Source organism: Dendrobates tinctorius, unplaced genomic scaffold, assembly GCF_039654945.1.
Source record: "Dendrobates tinctorius isolate UK_male_01 unplaced genomic scaffold, ASM3965494v1 ptg000019l, whole genome shotgun sequence".
NCBI lineage: Eukaryota > Metazoa > Chordata > Amphibia > Anura > Dendrobatidae > Dendrobates > Dendrobates tinctorius.
The window spans coordinates 83636113-83659956 of record NW_027361687.1 but is presented as its reverse complement, the minus strand read 5'-3'; the positions used below and the strand labels follow the sequence as shown (position 1 = coordinate 83659956).

The 23844-nt window shown below is 40.4% G+C and overlaps 1 long non-coding RNA gene across 1 annotated transcript; it reads right to left on the bottom strand.

Moving 5' to 3' along the window:
• Positions 1-14165: 14165 nt before the first annotated feature.
• LOC141083081 (uncharacterized) lies at positions 14166-23002 on the bottom strand. The gene is made up of 5 exons (XR_012230647.1): positions 22947-23002; positions 22767-22871; positions 22610-22690; positions 22355-22427; positions 14166-22238 (listed from the first exon to the last, which is right to left on the bottom strand). It is a non-coding gene; the product is annotated as an uncharacterized lncRNA (long non-coding RNA).
• Positions 23003-23844: the final 842 nt, after the last annotated feature.

The window sequence follows — 23844 nt, the reverse complement described above, 5'->3', positions numbered from 1 at the left end:
CCATGGAGACTATTGAAACATGCCAAAAGTAAAAATGTTTTTAATCCCTTTCCTACATTAGACGTACTATTCCGTCCATGTGACCTGGGACCTAAGTCCCAAGGACGGAATAGTACGTCTAACGCGATCAACTGCGCTCACGGGGGGAACGCTGCTGATCGCAGCTGGGTGTCAGCTGATTATCACAGCTGACACCCGGCACTGTCAGGGGCGGTCACGGACAGCCCCCAGCGTGTTAACCCCTGGCACACTGCGATCAAACACGATCACAGTGTACCTGGGGTTTAGGGAAGCATCAGGAGGGAGGGGGCTCCCTCCGTGCTTCCTTGCGACCCCCCCCCCCCCCCCCCCGCAGCAGCGCGATGTGCAGCGACCTGTCTCATGACAGTTATGTTCCCCCTGGGACAATGTAATAGTTAGGGATTTTTTTTTTTTTTTTTTAAATTTACCAATTTTTTACACTTTTTTTCCCTAATTCATTTTTTTGAAAATAAAAATAAAAGTACGCATATTTGGTATCGCCGCTTCCGTAACGACCCGCCCTATAAAACTGTCCCACTAGTTAACCCCTTTATTGAACCCTTTAAAAAATAAAGCTTTATTTTTTGCTTAGTTTTTTATCATACCGCTGAACAAAAAGTGCAATAACACGCGAACAAAAAGTGCAATAACACGTGATCAAAAAGACGGCTATAAATAACCATGGTACCACTGAAAATGTCATCTTGTCCTGCAAAAAACGAGCCGCCACACAGCGTCATGAGCGAAAAAATAGTTATAGCTCGCAGAATAAAGCGATGCAAAAATATTTTTTATATAAAATTGTTTAAATTGCATAAAAGCGCCAAAACACACAAAAATGGCTCAAATGAGGTATCGCTGTAACCGTACTGACCCGAAGAATAAAACTGCTTTATCAATTTTACCACACGCGGAACTGTGTAAACGCACCCCCGAAAAGAAATTCATGAAACGCTGGTTTTTGATCATTCTGGGTCCCAAAAATTGGAATAAAAAGCGATCAAAAAATGTCACGTGCCCGAAAATGGTACAAATAAAAACGTCAACTCGTCCCGCAAAAAAGACCTCACATGACTCGGTGGGTCAAAATATGGAAAAATTATAGCTCTCAAAATGTGGTGATGCCTAAACTATTTTTACAATAAAAAGCGTCTTTTAGCGTGCGACAGCTGCCAAAAATAAAAACCCGCCATGAATAGTAAATCAAACCCCACTTTATCATCCCCTTAGTTAGGGAAAAATAATAAAATAAAAAGTGTTTTATTTCCATTTTCCCATTTAGGGTTAGGGCTAGGGATGTGTTGGAGTTAGAATTGGGGGGGTTTCCACTGTTTTGGCACATCAGGGGCTTTCCAAACACGACATGGCATCCGATCTCCATTCCAGCCAAAAAAGTCAAATGGCGCTGCTTCCCTTCCGAGCTCTGCCATGCACCCAAATAATGGTTTACCCCCACATATGGGGTATCAGCGTACTCAGGACAATTTGCACAATTATTTATGTGCTCACCACATATCTAGATAAGTTCCTTGGAGGGGTCTATTTTCCACTGTTTAGGCACATCAGGAGCTCTCCAAACGTGACATGGCATCGGATCTGAATTCCAGCCAATTTTGCAGTGAAAAAGTCAAACGGCACTTTTCCTTTCTGAGCTCTGCCATGCGCCAAAACTGTGGTTCCCCCCCACATATTGGGTATCTGTGTACTCAGGAGAAGTTAGTCTGGAAAAGCTATTGTGCAATTTGTCCTGTTACCCTTGGTAAAATAAAAAAATTGAACCTGAAGTAATTTTTTTTGTGAAAAATAGTTAAATGGTTTTTGTTTTTTTTTGTTTTTTTTAAGCATTCAAAAAATTCCTGTGAAGCACCTGAACGGTTAATAAACTTCTTGATTGTGGTTTTGAGCGCCTCGAGGGGTGCAGTTTTTAGAATGGTGTCACTTTTGGGTATTTTCTATCATATAGACCCCTCAAAGTGGCTTCAAATGTGATGTGGTCCCTAAAAATAAAATGGTGGTGTAAAAATGAGAAATCGCTGGTCAACTTTTAACCCTTATAACTTCCTAACAAAAAAAAATTTGTTTCCAAAATTGTGCTGATGGAAAGTAGACATGTGGGAAATGTTATTTATTAACTATTTTGTGTCACATAACTCTCTGGTTTAAGGGCATAAATATTCAACGTTTGAAAATTGCAAAATTTTCGCCAAATTTCCGTTTTTTTCATAAATAAACGCAAGTTATAGCGAAGAAATTTTACCACTAAAGTGAAGTACAATGTCACGAGAAAACAATCTAAGAATCGCCTAGATCTGTTGAAGCGTTCCTGAGTTATTACCTCATAAAGGGACAGTGGTCAGAATTGTAAAAATTGGCCTGGGAGTTAAAACGTGCAAACCACCCTTGGTAGTAAAGGGGTTAACAATATAAAAAATCAAACATACACATATTTGGTATCGCCGTGTTCAAATTTGCCAGATCGATCAATAAAAATTAAGTATTAACCTGATCGCTTATCGGCGTAGCGAGAAAAAAAATCGAAATGACAATTATATTTTTTTTGGTCGCTGTGACATGGCGATAACGGGCGATAAGATGATTGCATCTGCACCAAACTGGTATCCTTTAAAAAAAAAATAAAAAAAAAAAATCAGCTGTGTGCAAGAAATAAGCCCCCATTGCACTTTTTTTTTTTTTTTTTTGCAATTTCACCTCATTTGGAATTTTTTTCCCATTTTCTGCTGCACGATATGTTAAAACCGATGGTGATGTTCAAAACGACAACTCGTCTCGCAAAAAAACAAGCCCTCACAAGGCCATATTGACGGAAAAATAAAGTTATAGGTCTGGGAAGGAGAGCAATAAGCGAAAATGCCACTGGACATGAAGAGGTTAATTCGAATCTCGTTGCTAGGAAACAGCATGTAAATCCTTTATTGGGCCAAAGCCCACAAATAAATGGGAAGGTATGATCCTGCTGTAATTAAAAATGCCTGAAACTGCGGGATGGAGTGCTCAGTCAGAGAAGAAAAGTGTACGAATATCAAAAGATTAACCGGCACATCTAAAGAGAAAACAGATGTGAACAGGTGCTTACTAAGAGTAGCCATCTCCATTTATAACCAACAAGTAAAGTAGCACTCTATAGCACTGTAGCATGCAGACACAAAATACAGTGTGTCCGTCAAGTCATGTTGCACTTTTGACCAGTTACTGGAAAGCAGCAAAAAATTACAGAAATGTGAAATCTGCCCCAAATAAAAGAAAAACTCCCAGTTTCATACCTATTAAGTGCAGTTCGATGTGGGCTCAATTTGTTGCCGTACACACATCCAAACGATAGTGAAGTTCTTGCCACATACGGGTAAGGAGGACGTCTAGTGTAACAGAGTGAATAACGTCTGTGATTGTCTGTTTTAAGTGATTAATGTTGTTGATACGTTCAATGTACACATGTTGCTTTACATCACCCCAAAAGTAAAAGTCTAAGGATGTCGGATCTGGGGATTTATTGTATACTGTATACTTTTCTGTGACTGGTCTAAAGTGCACCATAACTTTACGGACACATGACATTTGAATTGCTTTACTGCTTTATAAAATTTGAAAAATTAAGAATACTTGGCACATAAACTGTCCAATTCATGTGTGCTCAGCTGCCACGATAAGGCTATTCTCTTAGCTGTGTACCTGCCTGTGTGAATCCTCTTAGGTGAATGCCTTTATTTATGAGGTAGGATCCTGCTGTAAATTAAAAAAAAAAAAATCCTCAAGCTGAGGGGTGGAGTGCTCAGTCAGAGAGCCTAAGTATACTAATATCAAAACATGAACTGGCAAATGTTAAGCGAAAACAGATGTGAACAGGTGCTTGGTAAGAGTAGCCATCGTCATATATAACCAACAAGTAAAGTAGCACTCTATAGTGCTATAGCATACAAACATGAAATATGACATTTCAATTGCGTTACTGCTCTAGATAATTAGAAAAATTGTGAATGCTTAGTGCATAAATTGTCCAATTCATGTGTCCCCGTTATCCACGAAAAGGTGATTCTCATTGCTGGGAACCTGCCTGTGAATCCTCTCTTGGGCTAAAGCCTACATTTGTATGGGGTGGTTTGATCCTTCTGTAATGAAAATTGCCTGAGACTTGGGAATGGAGTGCTCATTCAGAAAGCCTAAGTATATAAATATCAAAAGACTTACTGGCACGCGCAAACAAAAAACAGGTGCTTACTAAGAGTAGCCATCTCCATATATAACCAACAAGTAAAGTAGCGCTCTACAGCGCTATAGCATGCAAACATGAAATATATGACCTTTCAATTGCGTTACTGCTCTAGATAATTATAAAAATTGGGAATGCTTAGTGCATAAATTGTCCAATTCATGTGTCCCCGGCAGCCACGATAAGGCTATTCTCATTGCTCAGAGCCTGCCTCTGTGTATCCTTTCTTGGGCTAAAGTCTACATTTATATGGTAAGGTAGGAGCCTACTGTAATTTAACCCCTTACCGACATCGGGCGTATATTTACGCCGATGTCGGACTCCCTCCTTTTGATGTGGGTTCCGGCAGTTAGCCCACATCTTTCCCAGGACATGTCAGCTGGTTTGAACAGCTGACATTCGCCCACAATAGCCACGAATGGAATCGCGATCCACTCGCGCCTATTAGCTAGTTAAATGCTGCTGTCAAACGCTGACACCGGCATTTAAATGGCGCTTCTGGCATTCTCGCCAGAAATACTCACCGGTGACCCTCGTGATGTGATCGCGGGTCACCGGTGCTTCTACATGACAACGCGAGGTCTCCTGGAGACTTCTATTGTTTTCAATGCCAGCTTTCTTTAAGCGCCTCCCAGTGGTCGGCGCTCATGGCAAGTCAGTAATTCAGCTCCATAAAGGCGAACTGATTATTGCCTCTATGTAGCTGAGCCGATCGAGTTGTGCCAGTTTCTAGTCTCCCATGGAGACTATTGAAGCATGCTAGAAGTTAAAGGAAAATGTTTTTAAAAAAATAAGTTCAAATCACCCCCCTTTCTCTCCATTCAAACTGAAACAATAAAAAAAAATGAAACATACACATATTTGGTATCGCCGTGTTCAGAATCGCAAGATGTATAAAAAAAAAAAAAAAAAAAAATTAACCTGATTTTTAAATGGTGTAGCGAGAGAAAAAATGAAAACGACGGAATTACTTTTCTTTTGGTCGCCGCGACATTGCATTAAAATGCAATAACGGCCGATCAAAAGATCGGATCTACACCAAAATGGTATTAAAATTGTCAGTACAGCACACACAAAATTCACCCAACCCAAGATTACTAAAAATGGAGACTCTACGGGTATTCGAAAATGGCTCAATTTTTTTTTTAACACCTTAGATAAACAAGAACCTAGGCATCTGGTGTCTATGAACTTGTAATGACCTGTAGAATCATCATGGCAGGTCAATTTTAGCATTTAGGGCATTAAGTGTGGGATTGCACTTTTTTTTGCAATTTTTCCGCACTTGGAATTTTTTTCCCGTTTTCTAGTACATGACATGGTAAAACAAATGGTGTCGTTCAAAAATACAACTTGTCTCAAGAGAAACAAGCCCTCACATTGCCATATTAATGGAATAATAAACACATCCAAACAGAAAACTGATGCTTACTAAGAATAGCCATCTCCTGTTCAACAAACTTTATTGAATTTTCAAATATTAGCAGTAATATTATGTCATCATATTACAATGTAAATTACAATATAACAGTAAAATATTTTCACTAATAACCAGTAGGGCTATCTTAAATAATTTAAGTATTTAAAGTTATAAACAGTAGTATATTTATATATATTAACATCCAGTGAGATGCAATAATACACTAACAGTAATATAAACATCACGATACTATTTCCATTAGAGAGGATATCTTTGTTCAACCAAATTTTAAATTTGTTATAATATTTTACTAGTTATGCAATGGAAGGAGAATAAATAGAGTTCAAGACATATTTCTACTAGAGGCAAAATCAGCCCAAGATTTCCATCTTTTGTCGAATTTTACAAAATAGTCGTTTGCCAGAGCATGACTCTTCTCGTACGAGTAATGCAGCGACATTTTATCCAAAATGTCGCTCACCCTAGGAATTGCATTTTCATTCCACAAGGACGCAATGGCGTTTTTAGTTATCAAAAATAAATGGATAACCGTTGAAATATGAGAAGGATGGAATACATCAATATTTATAGATAATAATGCCATTTGTGGAGATATAGGAATTTTTTGTTTGGTCAATGTTTCGACTATTTTAAATATTTCTAACCACAGTGGTTTAATCTTAGGGCATTCCCAAAATACATGTAGCAAGGTACCTGGAAAACCGCATTCTTTCCAGCAATCAGGAGACCTGCCTGGAAAGATTCTGGCTAGTCTTATAGGGGTAAAATACCACCTAGAAACTAATTTGTAAAATGAATCATGCAAGGAAGCACATATGTTAGATGAATACGTGAGTTGAAAGGCTTGTTTCCACTGTTCTAGAGGGATCTGCACATTTAGATCTTTCTCCCAGTTTATCATAAACAATGTTTTCTCTGAGATTTCAGGATTATTTAAAAGCTCGTAAATATTACTCATTTTCCAGTAAAGCTTATTCTCATAGTTACATAATAATCAGCTAGTAGCCTCAGTAATATGATTTCTTTCTCAAGAATTTCAAGATATGTTTCTTCAGTAAAGAAACAAGAGTTAAATCCGAAGGAGAAAATCCAAATTGAGACATTAACGTTTTGTTTTTAAATTTTTTACTATTTATGTAGATCACCTACTATTTTAATATTGGATTTTTTCCAAGAAGTCGGTAGTTCCTTATTTATTAGTAAACCAAAAAATCTCAAAGAAACATTCTTGAGCTGCTCATATCTTCGATTTTTATTTTTCTGAATTTGAGGCTTAGCCAATTGTTTCCATGCTACCAAAGTAGCTGAGATTGTTGGAGAATCATATTGTATTGGAGTTGAAGACGTAAGACAATCCAAGATCAACCTTAACAATGAAATATTTTTGACTTGAAATCTCTCAATTTCCCCCAATGCTGGGATATTATGTGTGTTAATCCAGAAAAGGGATTGTTTAATCAAATTAGAATAATAATAAACTAAATTGGGAAGAGCTAATCCGCCGTCCTGTTTACTTCTCATTAATATGAGAAGCTACCCTGGCTCTCTTTCCTTTCCAGATAAATTTGTTAACAATAGATTGTAGCCGCCTGAAATATTTCAAAGGAATGAAAAGTGGGATTGCTCTAAAAATATAGAGGACTTTCGGAAGGGTAAATAATTTAAATAGAACGTTTCTTCCTAACCAGGAAATCTCATGTTTTGAAAAATTATTTAACTCGTTCTGCGAAATTTTAGTTATATTCTGCATATTAAGCTCTACCAGGTATGAAATGGCCTCTTTTTCCCATTCGTATTGGGAAATACTTTTAATACCTAAAACAGTTGAGTCATTTAAGAAAAAATCTAGAACTTTGGACTTAGATTCGTTTATTTTATAGTAAGAAGCCTTAGAAAAACTTTCAAAAATTGGCAGAACTGCTTTTATAGAATTCAATGGATGATTCTAATAGCCTCTGCAAGTGGTTCCATTATTAAAGCAAATAAAAGGAGAGACAAAGGGCACCCCTGCCTAGTCCCATTAGTGATTAAGATTTGCTTGGAAACGTGGTTATTAGCATAAACCGTTGCAGAAGGAGAGGTATATAATGCCATAATCATCTTTATTACATTGTCGTTAAAACCAAATTTTCTTAAGGTGGCTATTAAAAAATCCCAACTGACTCTATCAAAAGCCTTTTCGGCGTCAAGAGCTAGGAGAAGGGATGGTATCTTCTTCTTTTTTTTTTTTTTTTTTTTGATAAAATTTATAATATTAAAAGTTCTTCTTGTTCCATCACTAGTCTGACGCCCTTCGATAAAGCCAAGTTGCTCTTTGTGGATTATGTTAGGGAGAATTTTCTTTAATCTACTTGCAATAATCTTTGAAAAGATTTTTACATCCGTATTTATTAAGGAAATAGGTCTGTAACTTTTTTACTTACTCTAAATCTCCTTTAGGTATTACAGTTATATTGGCTCGTAGCATCTCAGGTGGGAATTCACCAACCCGAGTCACTTCATTAAACATTCGAGACAAATAGAGTAACCATAAGGGCCAGGTGATTTTTTCTTTTTAAGAGACTTGATGGCTTCCATAACCTCAGGTGTAGAAAATGGAGCTTCAAGACTAGTTAACTGCTGCTGACTAATTTTTGGTAAATCCAGAGGGTTTAAGTCATCTATCCCTGTACTATCAGGTTGTGGAGTATGAGCATCAAGTTTAAGGTTATATATGGAGGAATAATATGTTGCGAAGGCATCGACAATTTTTTTAGGATGTTCCAAGAGAGATCCATTGTGTTTTATTTTATTGATCTTACTTCTAATTCTCATTGCTCTAAATTTTTGGGCCATAAGTTTTGTTGGGTTTATTGAATGACGAGTAATAATTAGATTTCATGGACTTGGCAAATTTGTCATATTCGTCAAATAAAGCTGACCTTAATTCCAATCTTAATTGAAGAATTTCTGAGTGGATATTAAGTGGGGGTAAAGATGATTTCTGTAATATTTCTTCTTTATTTTTGAGATCCAATTGTAATTTTGTAAATTTTTTCCCTATTTTGCTTTTTCTTAGTAGATGTCAAATAAATCATGACTCCTCTAATTACTGCTTTATGAGCGTTCCAGATTGTAAAAGGACTCATATCAATATCATTCTCTGTAAAATAATTTTTTAAAGCTATTTCAATTTCTTTCTTTGAATCTGGATTAAAAAAAAAGCGCGGAATCACACTTCCATAAAAAGCATGGTTTATTCCAGCTTCCCAAAATTATCTCGGCAACGATCGGGGAATGGTCCGCGAAAGATCTGGGAAGAATATCTATCTTTTTAAACTTTGAAATTGAGAGAGAATCTGCCAAGAAAAGGTCGATCCTGGAAAAGGTTTTACGTGCCTCAGAAAAATGGGTGTATTCTCGAGAAGACTTATTCAAACATCTAAAAACATCAAGATACTCGTGATTACTAAGCCATTGTTTAAGCTCTGGGAATGAAGACCTAGTGGGAGAAGTTGAATCAATTAAACCATTTGGAACAATATTAAAATCTCCAATCAGAACAGTAGTGCCTCTCTTAACCTCTTCAACTTTTTTATCCAAATCATTAAAAAATCGCATTTGCCCATCACTGGGTGCATAAATATTTACTATTGTAGTAAGGTGATTGTCAATCAAACAAATTAGAATTAAGTACCTCCCTGCATGGTCAGAATATTCACTAATGAGTTCAAATGAAACTGTGTTTTTAATTAGAATAAGTACTCCTGCCTTTTTTTTTTCGTTTAAAGATTTAAAAATATACGGAAAGTTTTTGTTTTCAATCTTGGGATGTCCCTCTTTAGCTAATTTGACCTCTTGAAGGCAAATAACATCTGCCTTACTGTTCCTAATCTCCTTCCATGTATAATACCTTTTGACTGGGCTATTTAAGCCTCTCCCGTTAAACGATAAAATCTTAACCATAAATATAGTACAAAAATGTAAAGATACAAAAATAGAAAAATACAAATAAAGAGGAAGACTCTGTAACTTACAGATACTCTTCCTTAACTGGGAAAGTTCTTGAAAGCCTCTCAGGGCCTCTGCATGTTAGAATATGGAGACATAACGAAATATATCCTTGCATTCATCCAGGCGGTCCCCCTTCTTTATTCAACGTTGCAATGAAGGACATACCCTCTTTGACAGAAGAAATTGAAACAACTCTTCCCTCATGATTAATCAAGAGTTTTACTGGAAAACCCCACCTGTATATTACCCCTTTTTTTCATAGAAGTGTGGTGACCTCATTAAAGTTTTTCCTTAGTTGGATTGTCTCTTTAGAGAGGTCAGCAAATATTTTAATATGGTCAAATGGTTGAGGAAACTGCTTATTAATTTTAAGGTAATTTAAAAGCTTTTCTTTAGTGGAAAAAAAATGAAACCTTAAAATTATGTCTCTGGGAAGTTCAGACGGTACAGATTGTGGGCGGGGGAGTCTATGGATCCTGTCTATCATTAATTCCATGTCCGGAATGGAGGGTAAAATTTTAACCAAAAGTTCTTTGACATATAGTTTTGTAGATTATTTTGAGTTATCTTTTCCGAGATACCCCTTACTTTAATATTATTCCTTCTGCTACGATCCTCAAGGTCAGCCACCTTGTTACGTAAAAACTGTACCTCTTTTTTAGTATTCGTTTGTTCCTTTTGCATAGAGACTGAAGATTTTTCTAAGGTCTCTATCTTTTTTTCGTTTTTATCAATTCTGGTATTCATCACCTTTAAATTAGTCTGAAAAAGCTCAGTATGCTTACTAAGAGTAAGTTCTAATTTTTTATCCATAGCCACAATTAGCTCTTTAAGAGATTTTACTGAGTCATCTTCCAATTAAACACTCTTTTCCAACCTGGGCCTACTTTTATCAGGACTTTCAGAAGGAGAAGTTTCATAGAACTCCTCATCAGATTCAGACAAAATGGATTTACCTCCCTTGTTACCTCCTTTTCTTTTAGTTTGTTTACTAGCAGCAGAGATATCCATTTCTACTTGGATACTATCGAGTTCCTGTAGCAGTATCTTATTCACATCTCCTTTTTGATCAATTGAAATTCTGGGAGATATCAGGGAAGAAGGGGGGCTAATAAGTACAGCCTCATCCAATTTAGTAGTGTCTTTCCTTGATCCAGATTTGTCTTTGTTGCTTCGGTTTAGTATTTCTTTGACTCATTTTAAAATTATCAAACAGCAGTGTTGAAAAAAAACTCCCAAATAAGCGAACAAAATCACTTTTACTCTACCTGGAAGCTCCTCAATTTTAAAGTAAAATGGTTCAAAGAATAAGAATCTATAGACCAAAGCTTTTTAGAAACAAATATGAGCCAAATACAATATTGATTAACCTATGTGGGAGAAAATAGTACTTTAATAAATCCCAACCCAAAAGAGAAGTATCCAACATAAAATTAGCCTAAAATAATCTCTTTAGTCCCTGGCACGACCTAAGACTCAAGGTCACAGATAGTATCAATGAATGCGATGACTCTGAAAATCATCTTATTTAGGAGAAACAATTCCCCACAACTAAGGACTGTAATGATTTTCCTGAGTATCAAATCCCAAACCCCATAGAAGAAGGACCCAATTCTTGAAAGGTATCCCTCCTAATTCAGAGTAGCATATATCCACAATAAACATAAAAAAATATTGCGTGTCAAGGAAACCGGCGCGGCTATGGCTCAAGAGCCGGTTATTATAAAAGCCCCAACCGCCGACGATTTCAATCTGTTTCTCACAAGGAGGCTATCAAACCCGGCGCCCCTGTCTGCAAAGAGCCCAGAGGAACCAGCCAGATCCACAGTAATAATCCACAGGTGGTCGCTGCAGCAGAAACTCACGGCGGGTCCCGAAACAGCAGCCGCCGTCAGTCAAGATCCGGCTCCCTCAGTACCTCCCACCACCGATGGCTTTAATAAAGAATTCTCTGAAAAATCAATGGAGCCTGGCGTGCCCAAGCCCAAAACACTCGGGGGGGGGGGGAGGTCCAAGTTCAATGAAACAGGCTCTCACCTGATCCAAAGTCGGGGATGTCCACTGTATTCAAACTTCAGCGGCGGATCTAGGGGGCGGTGGCCACGGCTATGAATCGGTTCCTGCAGCTCCTTACTCCACCGATTTTAGCAAAGAACTTTCTGAATATTCAAAGGATCTCGATGTGCCTGGTCTTGAATTGTTCAGGGAGATGATCTTTATCTGGATAAGCAGGCTCCCGTTGGATCCAGAGTTGCAGATGCCCGTGGTTGCCCAGGAAATACGGCGGATCCAAGAAACAGCCACTGCCGTTGTTCAAGAGCCGGCACAAAGAACGGGCTCCTCCAGCTCCTGACACCGCCGATGATTTTAGTGTATAACTTTCCGAAAACTCACCAGTTCTCGGCGTGCCCGGTCTTAAATCTCTCCCATGGGCTGTTCAGACCCAAAGGGACAGGCTCCCGAGTGATCTACCAACACAGATGTCCGTTACAGCCAAAAATCCATAGTGGATCCAAGAAGCAGCCTCGGTTGTCTTATATGAGCTGGTACAAAGAAGCGGCTCCTCCAGCTCCTGACACCTCCGATGATTTTAGTGTAGAACTTTCCGAAAACTCACCAGATCTCGGCGTGCCCGGTCTTAAATTGTTCAGAGGGATGGTCCAGATCCAGGGGAACAGGCTCCCGTGCAGTCTCAAACTGCAGGTACACGTGGCAGGCAGCAGTTCACAGCGAGTCCTGGATTTAGCTGCGGTTGTCGTTCAGGAGCCGGATCCTTTAGCCTCTCCCACCGCCGATGATTTTCTCTTAAATCAACTTGGATAAGTCGCAAAACCCGACTTGCAGAGTCTCAAATTATTCAAGGAGGGAGCCCGAATCTAGTAGGCTAGGAGGAGGCCTCTTCCAGTCAGTATGCCCTCTTTAAAACAGGGTGACTTGCTATGTGCTCCGGATCACCGGAGACTCAGGCTTCACCGCTGCTTCCCCACTGCAGGCTGCACTCCTACTCTCCTGTATTCTGTTAAGAAGGTGAATATAGGGAAATATCCCCACGGTCCAGGGGGGATGCCTGAAGTCCAAGGAAGGATTTTCCAATACTGGATGCCTCCAGATAGTCGCTTTAAATCGGCGCTTCTTCAGATGTCCCTAGGAGCTCTGCAATGGACGTCTCGCCCCATCCACCAGCAGGACACGCCCCGAATAGCCATCTCCTTAAATAGTCAAGTGAAGTAGCACTGTAGATTTCTGATATATGGAGATGGCTACTCTTGGTAAGCACCTGTTAACACCTGTTTTCTGTGTGGATGTGGCAGCCAGTCTATTGATTTTTGTCTATAAAATGATGACAGTCTCAAGTTCAAAGCAGAAGTTGATAATGAGATATGGATTCTGAAAGGCAAAAGTTGAAAACATTGTTATCCTTTTACTCTTCACTGTAGGTATTTATTTGTTGGACTGGAAGGCCATAGCCATTACTGGGGTGGGCATAATCATTCTTGGGATGGGGTGGTGTAGTCATTACTTTAAGGGCGTAATGTTTAACAATTGACAATAACAAGTCAAAAGCAAAATAAAAAGATTTAAAAAGCCCCAAATGTCTGATACAAAAGCAGACCTTGACTCTGGGACTTGGGTGCACCCAAACTGGAGTGCCTTGAGACCTCAAGCAATGAATAACATTATTGGCCTAATAATTATACAAAAAATGATTCCATACAGATTAGTTAAGGCTCATATACATGATAAATTTAATGTACACAAGAATGTAGAAAGTGCGTAGCATTCATACAAAATGCAATGTGAAGCTAAACTGCTTTATGTATACACAGCAGCAATTAAATGCATAAAAACCAATATCAATCCACAGTATTACTAATATTATTCTACAGTTTTGGTATCAGCACTTAGAAAGTTTTTAGGCTAGAGTAGATGAGCATGAGCTCACTACAGGTACAGAAGGGTAATACAATACCAGCACCACAAATTTAAAGCATGTCTGTTTAAGAAGGATACCACTAGCACTATTAGTGCTATATTCACCAGAAGCAGATGCAGTAAAGGGTAATCAAGGTGTAGGGGTTGGACTCACTCTGTTGTGACAGGAGGAAAACAGGAGGCACGTTCCTTTAAAAAGTTCATGTGGGTTTATTGCTTCGTAAACTCAGAAGCACAAACAAAAAGTAAACCGCCTTTAGATCAGGCAGAATCAAAGCATAAATGTCCATAGCAGGGCTCTGCTCTGCCAGGCCTGTGAGCACACAGGCTGGGGTAGTGTCCAGCACTCAAGCTCGGTCTGGAGCCACATACGCAGGAGTCCTTCTCCCTCCCAACTCACAGACCTTGTGCCAAACAGCCTCCATTATATAGGCTGTAACCATATAAATGAGTAAAATAAATAAAATGTCATTTCCGTCTTTCCAGGTGCGCCACTTGATTATGGGCCTTATCTGGTAGTGCTGGTATTGTATTACTTTTTTGTACATATAATGAGCTCATGCTAGTTTTCTCTCTACTAAAAACTACTCCTAAGTGTCTGTCCTAGTACTGGGGTTCCCAGTAATCTTGAAAACAAAATACCCAGATGCATGTTAGATACCAAAAGGTTGCACAGAAGAGTGCAACAAGTCCCAGAAAGGAAAAAACAGCTCCAAAATAGGTTCCCAGTAGTCTGCCCAGGGCCCACAAAAAGTTCTTTGCGGGCCTGAGGTTCCCCACCCCTGCTCTAATGGGAATGTAGTGCAGAAATAGTAGTAATCAATAGTCATGTATGTAGACTGCATGGGAATTCCTCATTCACCAAGGAACAGCATCATTCATCATTTTATTTTAGGAGTACTTAGTGAATATTCCCAATTAACTAAAGTGTTGGTAACAGGGAACAGTGCCAATCAAAGCCATTTAAGGTTTTCTTTATGAGTGAATCAGTGAACATTTGTGAATGAGCCACTGAGTTATGCATGGTGAAATTCAAATTTCTATCTAGATGTACAGTATATCTATAATGTCATTTTCTACTTACAGTAGGGCAGTCTGATGACCAGTTAATAAAAATAAATCCAATGTTTGTTACATGTGTATATATACTGAGTATGATTTGGTCATGTATGGACCCATGTGATTTATAATTACCCTTTACTATTATTTGTCATATAACTGTGTGTTATTAAAATTGTATTATAGTTGAAGCACTTTAGACTCCAATGTATACTGCATTCCTAGAATGTGTAGCACTGTTCCATTTGCTAGTAGACTCCTCAGGCAATCAGTCGAACCTAACATATGCATATGTGTGTATGTATGTATATGTGTGTGTGTATATATACAGTGCCTTTCGAAAGTATTCGGCCCCGGTCCATCGCTGCTCGCCGCTGTGTGCAGCGTCCTCTGTCCGTGACGTTCAGGCTGCAGAGGGCGCGGTGATGTAGTTAGGGTGCGCCACGCCCTCTGCTGGCTGAATGTCACTGACATATGATGCGGCAGACAGCGGCGAGCAAAAAATCCCCCAACTGTAAGACGAGACCTGAATCCGTATTGACTATCGGGGCATAATAGCATGCAGAATAGAAGCAAGGGGAGGTAAAATACGTAGAGTACAGTCAGTAGCTGCTTATACAGTGTACTATGAAGAATGATAAACTGACCACCCGGATTGATCTGGATCTGTTATAAACAAATTGTACAGAGTAGTTTTGGTCACCAAAATGGTGAACCCTCTAGTATGACTAGAGCAGGTGGCATGTTAGATTGATACCTCAAAAGCTTGTTCGAGAACCAATATTTTAGCTTATTATAGATGAGTCTTTTCCAAAAGTATAAGCTTAAGGGAATAGAGCTTTAGAAGATTAAGCACAAGTGCACTTTTAATTTTAGAGTTCATGCCTCTCACATTGCAGGAGATAATTTTGCATTTAGGTCTACAAAGGAGATGAAAGAGCAAGGGCATTTATACATAAGTAAATATTGCAATTAAATGAAATTAGCGGCGCTATTGTAAACACTTTGAATCAGCAGCAAGTAAAGGCCTAAACCACCTAGGGATATAGAATTTAAATAAGTAGAAGATATACCTGCACTAAGGATACAAAGTGCTATTAATAATTACCTGTAGATGAGTCTCATGTATGTTTGGGTCGTGGATAAAATCGGATATAAGGTGCAGATGGTTACACTGTAAATGGATCTCATCTATGTTTAGGTTGTGGGTAGAATCAGATATAAGGTGCGGAGGGTTACACTGTAAATGGATCTCATCTATGTTTAGTTTGTGGGTAGAATCAGATATAAGGTGTGGAGGGTTACACGAAAAAGGAGAGGGTAATAATTAGTATTAAGGCAGAAAAAAACAATGTTAATACTTTTATCAAGTGACAAATGCTACATTTAGAGGGATCATATGCATAGGACCATTATAGCGTGCGCCCCTCTATGGAAAAATGTCTTAATACGGTTTATGAAGAGGAGTTGGATACCGAGCCCCCTGTTTTAGTGGATGCCTCAAGTAGAGGTACTGTAGTTGCTAGTTTAAGAGGTAAATGTGCAGATGAGTGACTATACCTTTATAATGACTTGTGCTAAATAACACATGGACGTAGGCCAATACCTTTTCTCAGAAAACACAAACCTCTTCAGACTCAAAAACCTCTTGATACGCTGCTCAGAATAAAATAAAAAAAAAATAGATGAAATTTTGCAACAATTTATAATAATGGTGATGATTCACAGTACATAATACCTCAGGTATCGGCAGTAAGTAAATCCAGTAGGGTGATGCACATAACACCTTAGATGTCAGTAGAAAAAAGGCAAGATGATGCGCATAATGCTTCAAGTAATGGCGGTAAGTAGATCCAGTAGGGTGATGCGTTAAAAAAGATTCTGTAACGCTTTATGATAATGATAGTTCACACTTCATAGTACCTCAGAAAGGTACGCATTTCAAAGCTCAAGTCACTTATCTCAGATCCAGTGATGCATAGTCCGTGGTGTTCAATGCGGCACTTAGAGCGCTGTCCCGGCCGGTGACAGACGCTCGCAATGCCAGAAGTTCAGAGCACATACTGGAGGTTCGGAGCAAGCACCTCCAGGACCTGCCAGGACCTTCGTGATGTCAGAATCACGTACTTCAGGCGGTCACGTGATAATACAGAGTGCAGAAAGAGCCAATTCTGTTATTCCGAAACACGTAGTAATTGGCTCTTTTGGGGTCCATTTTCTCCTGATAACCTTATGAAAATAAAAAAAGGTTATAAAAAAAAAGTAAGATGTTAATTTTTTTCTTTCACATTGCTTTAGTTCTTGTGAAGCACCTGAAGGGTTAATAAACTTCCTAAATGTGGTTTTGCGCACCTTAAGGAGTGCAGTTTTTAGATTAGTGTCACTTTTTCGTTTTTTCTGTTATATTGACCCCTCAAACTTGCTTCAAATGTGAGGTGGTCCCTAAAAAAAAATGGTTTTGTAACTTTTGTTGGAAAATAAGAAATCACTGGTCAATGTTTAATGCTTATAACGTCCTAACTATTTATAACTATTTATCCTAATTATGTTTCCATAAGTGTGTTGATGTAAAGTAGATATGTGGTAAATATTTAACTATTTTGTGTGACACCACTCTGATTTAAGTGTAAAAACAATTAAAAGTTTGAAAATTGCAAAATTTTCACCAAATGTACATTTTTTCATAAATGCAATTTATATCGAAGACATTTTTCCACTAACATGAAGTACAGTATGTAATGAAAAACCATCTCAATCAGTGGGATATGTTGACGTGTTCAAGAGCTGTAACCTCATTAACTGATAGGTCAGAATTGTAAAAATTGGTTTGGTCATTAAGTACCAAATTGGCTCTGTCACTAAGGGGTTAAGATTTAATCATCTGGAGTATCACTGAACACTTACCCCTGAAGATAAGATTTTCCTCCATGGGAAAATCCATTGTTTGGGTGCATGGCAGGGCTCAGAAGGGAGGAAGCATCATTTGACTTTTTGAACACAATCGTCTGGAATCAGTGGTGGCACCATGTCGCGTTTGGAGACCCCCAGATGTACCTAAACAGTGGAAACTCTCCAATTCTAACCCTAGCCCGAACATACCCCTAATCCTAACCATAATGGTAGCCCTGATTCAAAAAGGTCTTTCTGAGGCGATCAATTGACCGTCCAACATACCTTAAATAGGACAGTTTCCATCCAAAACACAAAGAACTCTATTATCTACAGCCAAGCCATCATATACAATCGTATATGTTCCAAACCCATGGATAGAGACACACCTTGGTGCTTCTCACACCTTCCATCCTTCCATCTTATCCCACCTCTTTCTTCAACTTTGATGCTAGTCAAATGTCCCATTAACTGCAATCTGTTAATTGCCCCCTGCTGTGAACAGTCTTCCAGCCCTCTCCTCCATCACTCACTCACCTGGCTTCATTTCATGGACATTTGAATGGTCTAAGTTGAACAGAGCAGGTCAGATATGACCTTGGTGACACGTGACATCATTTGAAGTGATACATGAGCAATATACCAGAAATGGTCCAGAAATGGGTCAGACAGTAAGACTAACCACTGCTTTCTTACTTGTTTGGTTTTTTTTACCCTGCTTTTTAACCATGCTCCCATTTGCCATCACAGTTTTTGCTCCACTAATCTTCACACTCCTTCGCTATCCCCAAACCCCTGCACCCTCGAACCAAATAATTATCTCCCCCTCTCTCTTACACCTCCACCTCGCTTTATCTGCAGCCATACTGCTTAACCTCAGTCCTCTCCTACTAAAATACAATACAAGACGATCACTCTCCTTCACCCACCTGCTTTCCCTTTCTCTGCTTCTCACTGCTGGTGACATATCCCCCAATCCTGGCCCCTCCTGCCTCATACATCCCACTAATCCTCACCCCTATCTTTCTCACACTAAGAGAAACTACCACAATCCCTCACACTTAAAACCTGTGCCACTGACCCCCTCCCTCCCGCACCCTCTTTCTGGAGCACTTTGGAATGCTCGCTCCATCTGCAACAAGCTCCATGTGATCCACGACCTCTTTACCGCCTCCAACCTTTCCTTCCTGGCCCACAGTGAGACCTGGCTGACACCCCCTGACACAGCCTCCCTGGCTGCACTGAGTTATGGCAGCCTCCACTTTACCCACACTCCTCGCCCTGGCAACAGACAAGGTGGAGGAGTGGGTTTCTTCCTTTCTAAAAAAACAACTGCTCCTTCAACCCTATCCAACCCCCACCCTCCCTTATCCTCCCTTCTTTCGAGGTTCACTCTGTCCGTATTTACTCTACCTCTAATCTCCAAATGGCTGTCATATACCGACCACCGGGCTCAGCCACTGCCTTCATCGACCAATTCTCCACCTGGCTCCTCCACTTTCTCTCTGCTGACATCCCCACCATCATCATGGGGGACTTAAACATCCCCATTGACACCCACCAGCCAGCAGCCTCCAAACTCCTATCACTTAACTCATTCTTTGGACTTACTCAGTGGTCCTCCACAGCCACCCTTGATGGACATACATTAGACCTTATCTTCACCCGCCTCTGTTCCCTATCTAATCTCACAACCTCTCCCTTCCCCCTATCTGACCACTATCTACTCACCTGCCCCCCATGTCCAGCCACTAGCACATCCTCGCAGAAACCTTGCACACCTAGACATCCACAGACTCTCAGACTCTCTTCCACCTCTGTCCTCAATATCTTCACTCCACAACACGGACAGTGCCACTGCTTTCTAGAGCGCCACCTTCACATCAGCCATAGACTCAGTCGCTTCTCTCATGCATGGCAAAGTGTGACAAACCAATAGGCAACCCTGGCACAACAACCTCACCAAAAAACTTCAACAAGCATTCAGGGTCGTGGGTGTGGTGTTGGAAGAAAACACGCCTGCCAGACAACTTCACTGCTTTCAAACAAGCTACACTTGCCTTTAAATCAGCCCTCACCTCTGCTAAACAGACCTATTTCACAAACCTTGTATCTTCATTATCCCACAACCCAAAACAACTGTTCAGCACATTCAACGCTCTCCTCTGCCCACCAATGCCACCTCCAACTCCCCTCATCTCTGCTGAGGACTTTGACACCTACTTCAAAAACAAGATTAATCAAACAAGGCATACCTTTACAGTTCCACCACCCCAACCGCTCCACATACCAGACCTCTGCCCTTCCCTAATAACCTCCCTCTCCAACATCACCGAAGAAGAGCTTACTCATCTCCTTTCCAAATCACGCCTCTCCACCTGTGCACTTGACCCCATCCCTTCCCACCTGCTCCCCATCCTCACTAACATGATCATTCCAGCCCTAACCCATCTCTTTCAACTTATCCCTAACTTCTGGTACCTTCCCCCCTGCTTTCAAACATGCCACCATAACACCCATCCTCAAAAAAAATCAAACCTTGACCCAACTGCTATGCCCAGCTATCGCCCCATATCACTGCTCCCGTTAGCTTCCAAACTCCTTGAACAGCTTGTCCATGCTCAACTTTCCTCCCACCTCTCATCTAACTCCCTTCTTGACATTGTGCAATCTGGCTTCCGCCCCCACCACTCCACTCAAACTGACCAAAATTACTAATGACTTACTCAAAGCCAAAGCTAACAGTTCTCCATCCTCCTCCTTCTTGACCTGTCCTCTGCCTTTGACACAGTTGACCACTGCCTACTGCTACAGATTCTTTCTTCCCTTGGCATCAAAGACCTTGCCCTGTCCTGGTTTTCCTCATACCTTTCTGACCACACATTCAGCGTTTCCCACTCCCACACTACCTCATCCCACCACCTCTCTGTTGGATTCCTCAAGGCTGTCCTGGGACCCCTACTTTTTTCCATCTATACTCTTGGCCTAGGACAACTCATAAAGTCCCATGGCTTCCAGTAGCACCTGTATGCAAATGACACTCAGATCTACCTCTCTGGCCCAGATTCTCCTCTCTGCTGTCCAGAATCCTGGAGTGTATATCATCCATATCCTCCTTTTTCACCTCTCAATTCCTTAAAACTCAACGTAGACAAAACTGAACTCATTATCTTCCCTTCATCTCGCGTATCTTCCCTACTCGATCTATTATGGTAAACGGCATCACCTGAAATCCGCTGCCTCGGAGTAACTCTCGACTCTGGCCTGTCCTTCAAACCACACGACCAATCTCATGCCACCTCCTTTCACCTCCAACTCAAAAATATTTCCAGAATCCGTCCCTTTCTCAATCCTCAATCTACTAACACTCATGTACATGCCCTCATCATCTCCCACCTTGACTACTGCAACACTCTGCTCTGTGGCCTCCCTGCTAACTCTCTTGCACCACTCCAGTCTATCCTCAATTCTGCCCGACTAATCCACCTCTCTCCTCGCTACTCCCCTGTCTCTCCCCTCTGCAAATCCCTCCATTGGCTCCCAATTTCCCAACTAATCCAGTTCAAACTGCTAACACTGACTGACTTACAAAGCCATCCACAACCTTTCCTCTCCCTATATCTCTGAAATAATCTCCCAATATCTTCCATCACGTAGTCTTCAATCCTCCAAAGACCTCCTACTCTCCTCCACACTTATTCGTTCCTCACACAACCGCCTCCAAGATTGCTCCCGAATATTCCCTATCCTCTGGAAAGCCATGCCTCAATACATCCAATTATCCACCACCCTCGGATCCTTCAAACGGAACCTGAAAACCCATCTTTTCAGGAAAGCTTACAGCTTGCAATGACCATACTGCTGCCTCATCACCACCAGAGCTGCTGCACCCCCGACCTTCTGTCTCTTCCCCACTATCCCGTAGAATGTAAGTCTGCAAGGAGAGGGCCCCTCCCCTCTGTACCAGTCTGTCATTGTGAATTTGTTTACTGTTAACGATATCTATAGCTTTATATGTAATTCCCCTTCTCATTTACAGCACCATGGAAGTAATGGCGCTATATAATAATACCAGGGGATAACCTATCATTGACGGACACCCTCTATTTAAATATACCACCATCCGTCACTGTACATGCCCCTGGAAGAAGCGAGCAGTGAAACTGCTCCCGTCGGGCAAGAGGTGAGAGCACAGCCCTTACGTTGACACCCGTGGTCAGCACTTGCAGCACTGCAACCCTTATACCCACCCTATTGAGGTTATGAATGCTATATAGGGGATATTTCTTCTCTCATATAAAGAGAGCACGGCACTCAGGAATAGTTTGGTTGTTGGTGCTCAAGTCGGGTATCCAACCCATCAATCAAAAATCTTGGCACTCAATATGTTTAATATTCAGACACTTATTTTGTGCATCCAGACAGGTTTAAACGTTTTCGGTCCAGCATAGGACCTTCATCAGAAAAATCTCGTTTACTGAAATATACATACAGAAAAAGAACAAAAACAAGGCGTTAATTGCTATCCGCATCATCACAGAAATACATACTAACAAAAGACATGACAAAAATATATGTTCCAACTTCATCAAAAATTCAAAGGAGAGAGAGAGATGGCTAGTAGAGGTACTATCCAAGGGTGCTTTGCTGAGTCAGGCGATGGTAACTCCAAAAGTGCTGTGCTGGTCGTTAAGGAAGAGGGATCCTATAAGTGAGTATTGTTGAGCATAGAAGGAATTACAACAGATAATAACTTGTAATAGTATGGTGCGCCCTTGTGCTTTGAAGGATACAGGTATAGCGATATCTCATACATGTGCAATCTAGTGCTTCCAAGATGGCTAGGAATAGAAGTCACACCAATACCTGAAATAAATAAATCCTTGCAATGGTAGCCAAAAGAAGGACAAAGTAGAGAGTCTAAAAGCAAAATGGAGGTTCTAATTAAATGCAATAGATGTGACACAATGTATATGGCAGTCATATAGCAGCACAGAACCAACTATGTGTGGTCATATAGACTGAAAAAAAGGTCTAAGATGGAATACCTGGATGGCCAGTGGAAATGTTAAATGGCTGGCATCTGGAAAGCGTATGTGGACTGAGCTGTCCAAAATTAGAACAGGCAGCTGCAAAATAAATGGCCTATCAACCAGTGAAATACAAGAGGGAGACAAGGAATAGGTTGATTGAAGATAAATATACCTGTACAGCATAGGGCTTCAGAAAAGGGACCTCTAGGGTCACTAAAATAAGGAGTGAAGACAGCGCTGATAGCAGTGGGTATACAACCTCTAGAATTGAATTGCGCTGTAAAAAGAAAGAAAAGTGTGAAGAGTTAAATGACAGGAGTCTGGCATGCACCTCATCTCCTGCTCTATTTACCTGGTGAAGCCCTGATCTGTGGTCTGGCTGCCCTGTGTGGAAGACGCTGTGAGGAGTGAGCACTTCCGGGTTTAAATGCAGACCTGGAGTGCACCACAGCGGTCACCTGACCGGAGAGAAATGAGCTTACACAGTAGGGCAGGGGAGAGAAATTAACACCAGCTGTGTAAGCTGCACAGGATAGGAGAGAAAAAAAAAAAAAACACCTTATGTTGTGGGCTGAACAATAGGGCCAGGGGGAGATCAGGAAGACAAAAGATGCCACTGTGTGTATAAGACCCAAGTGATTAGGGGAAGTTAGTCTCATACAAATGTGTGAATGTTAACTATGCAATATAATTAGATATGCTAATTAAGGGGAATTGGTTAGCTGCCTAGGTGTCTGTGTGAGATATACAGCACCATTATGTGGTGAAGCACAGAGCCTCAGGTATAATAAATGAGAGATGGGAACTACTAACAAATGGGTATATTCATTTCTGTATATATGATGCTCAAAAAATTACCTCCCAATGTGTATGTTGGTGTTGAGGGTTGTAATGCGGTTACTGCTGCCAAATGAACCATATACATTACCGTGTATGGAGTCAGAGGTGATCAGTGAGAGACATGGGGTGAAGATTAACGATTCTGAAAGAAAAAAGGAAAAGATTAGGGTGGAGATCATGAATAAGAAAACAGGTCACACAGTAACATTATAAAAATGCAGAAACCTCATATTCCCTATTGAGTCCCTTTTGGCTCTAGAGTCTGTAAAGTGAATATCCAAAAGGCCTCCCTCTTTTTGAGTATTTTGGACCTATTTTGGCCCCTCCTACTGATGTCAACCTGTTCCAAAACCTGAAACCTGAACTGTGATATATTGTGATTCTTATCATGAAAATGTAATGGAAGGGGC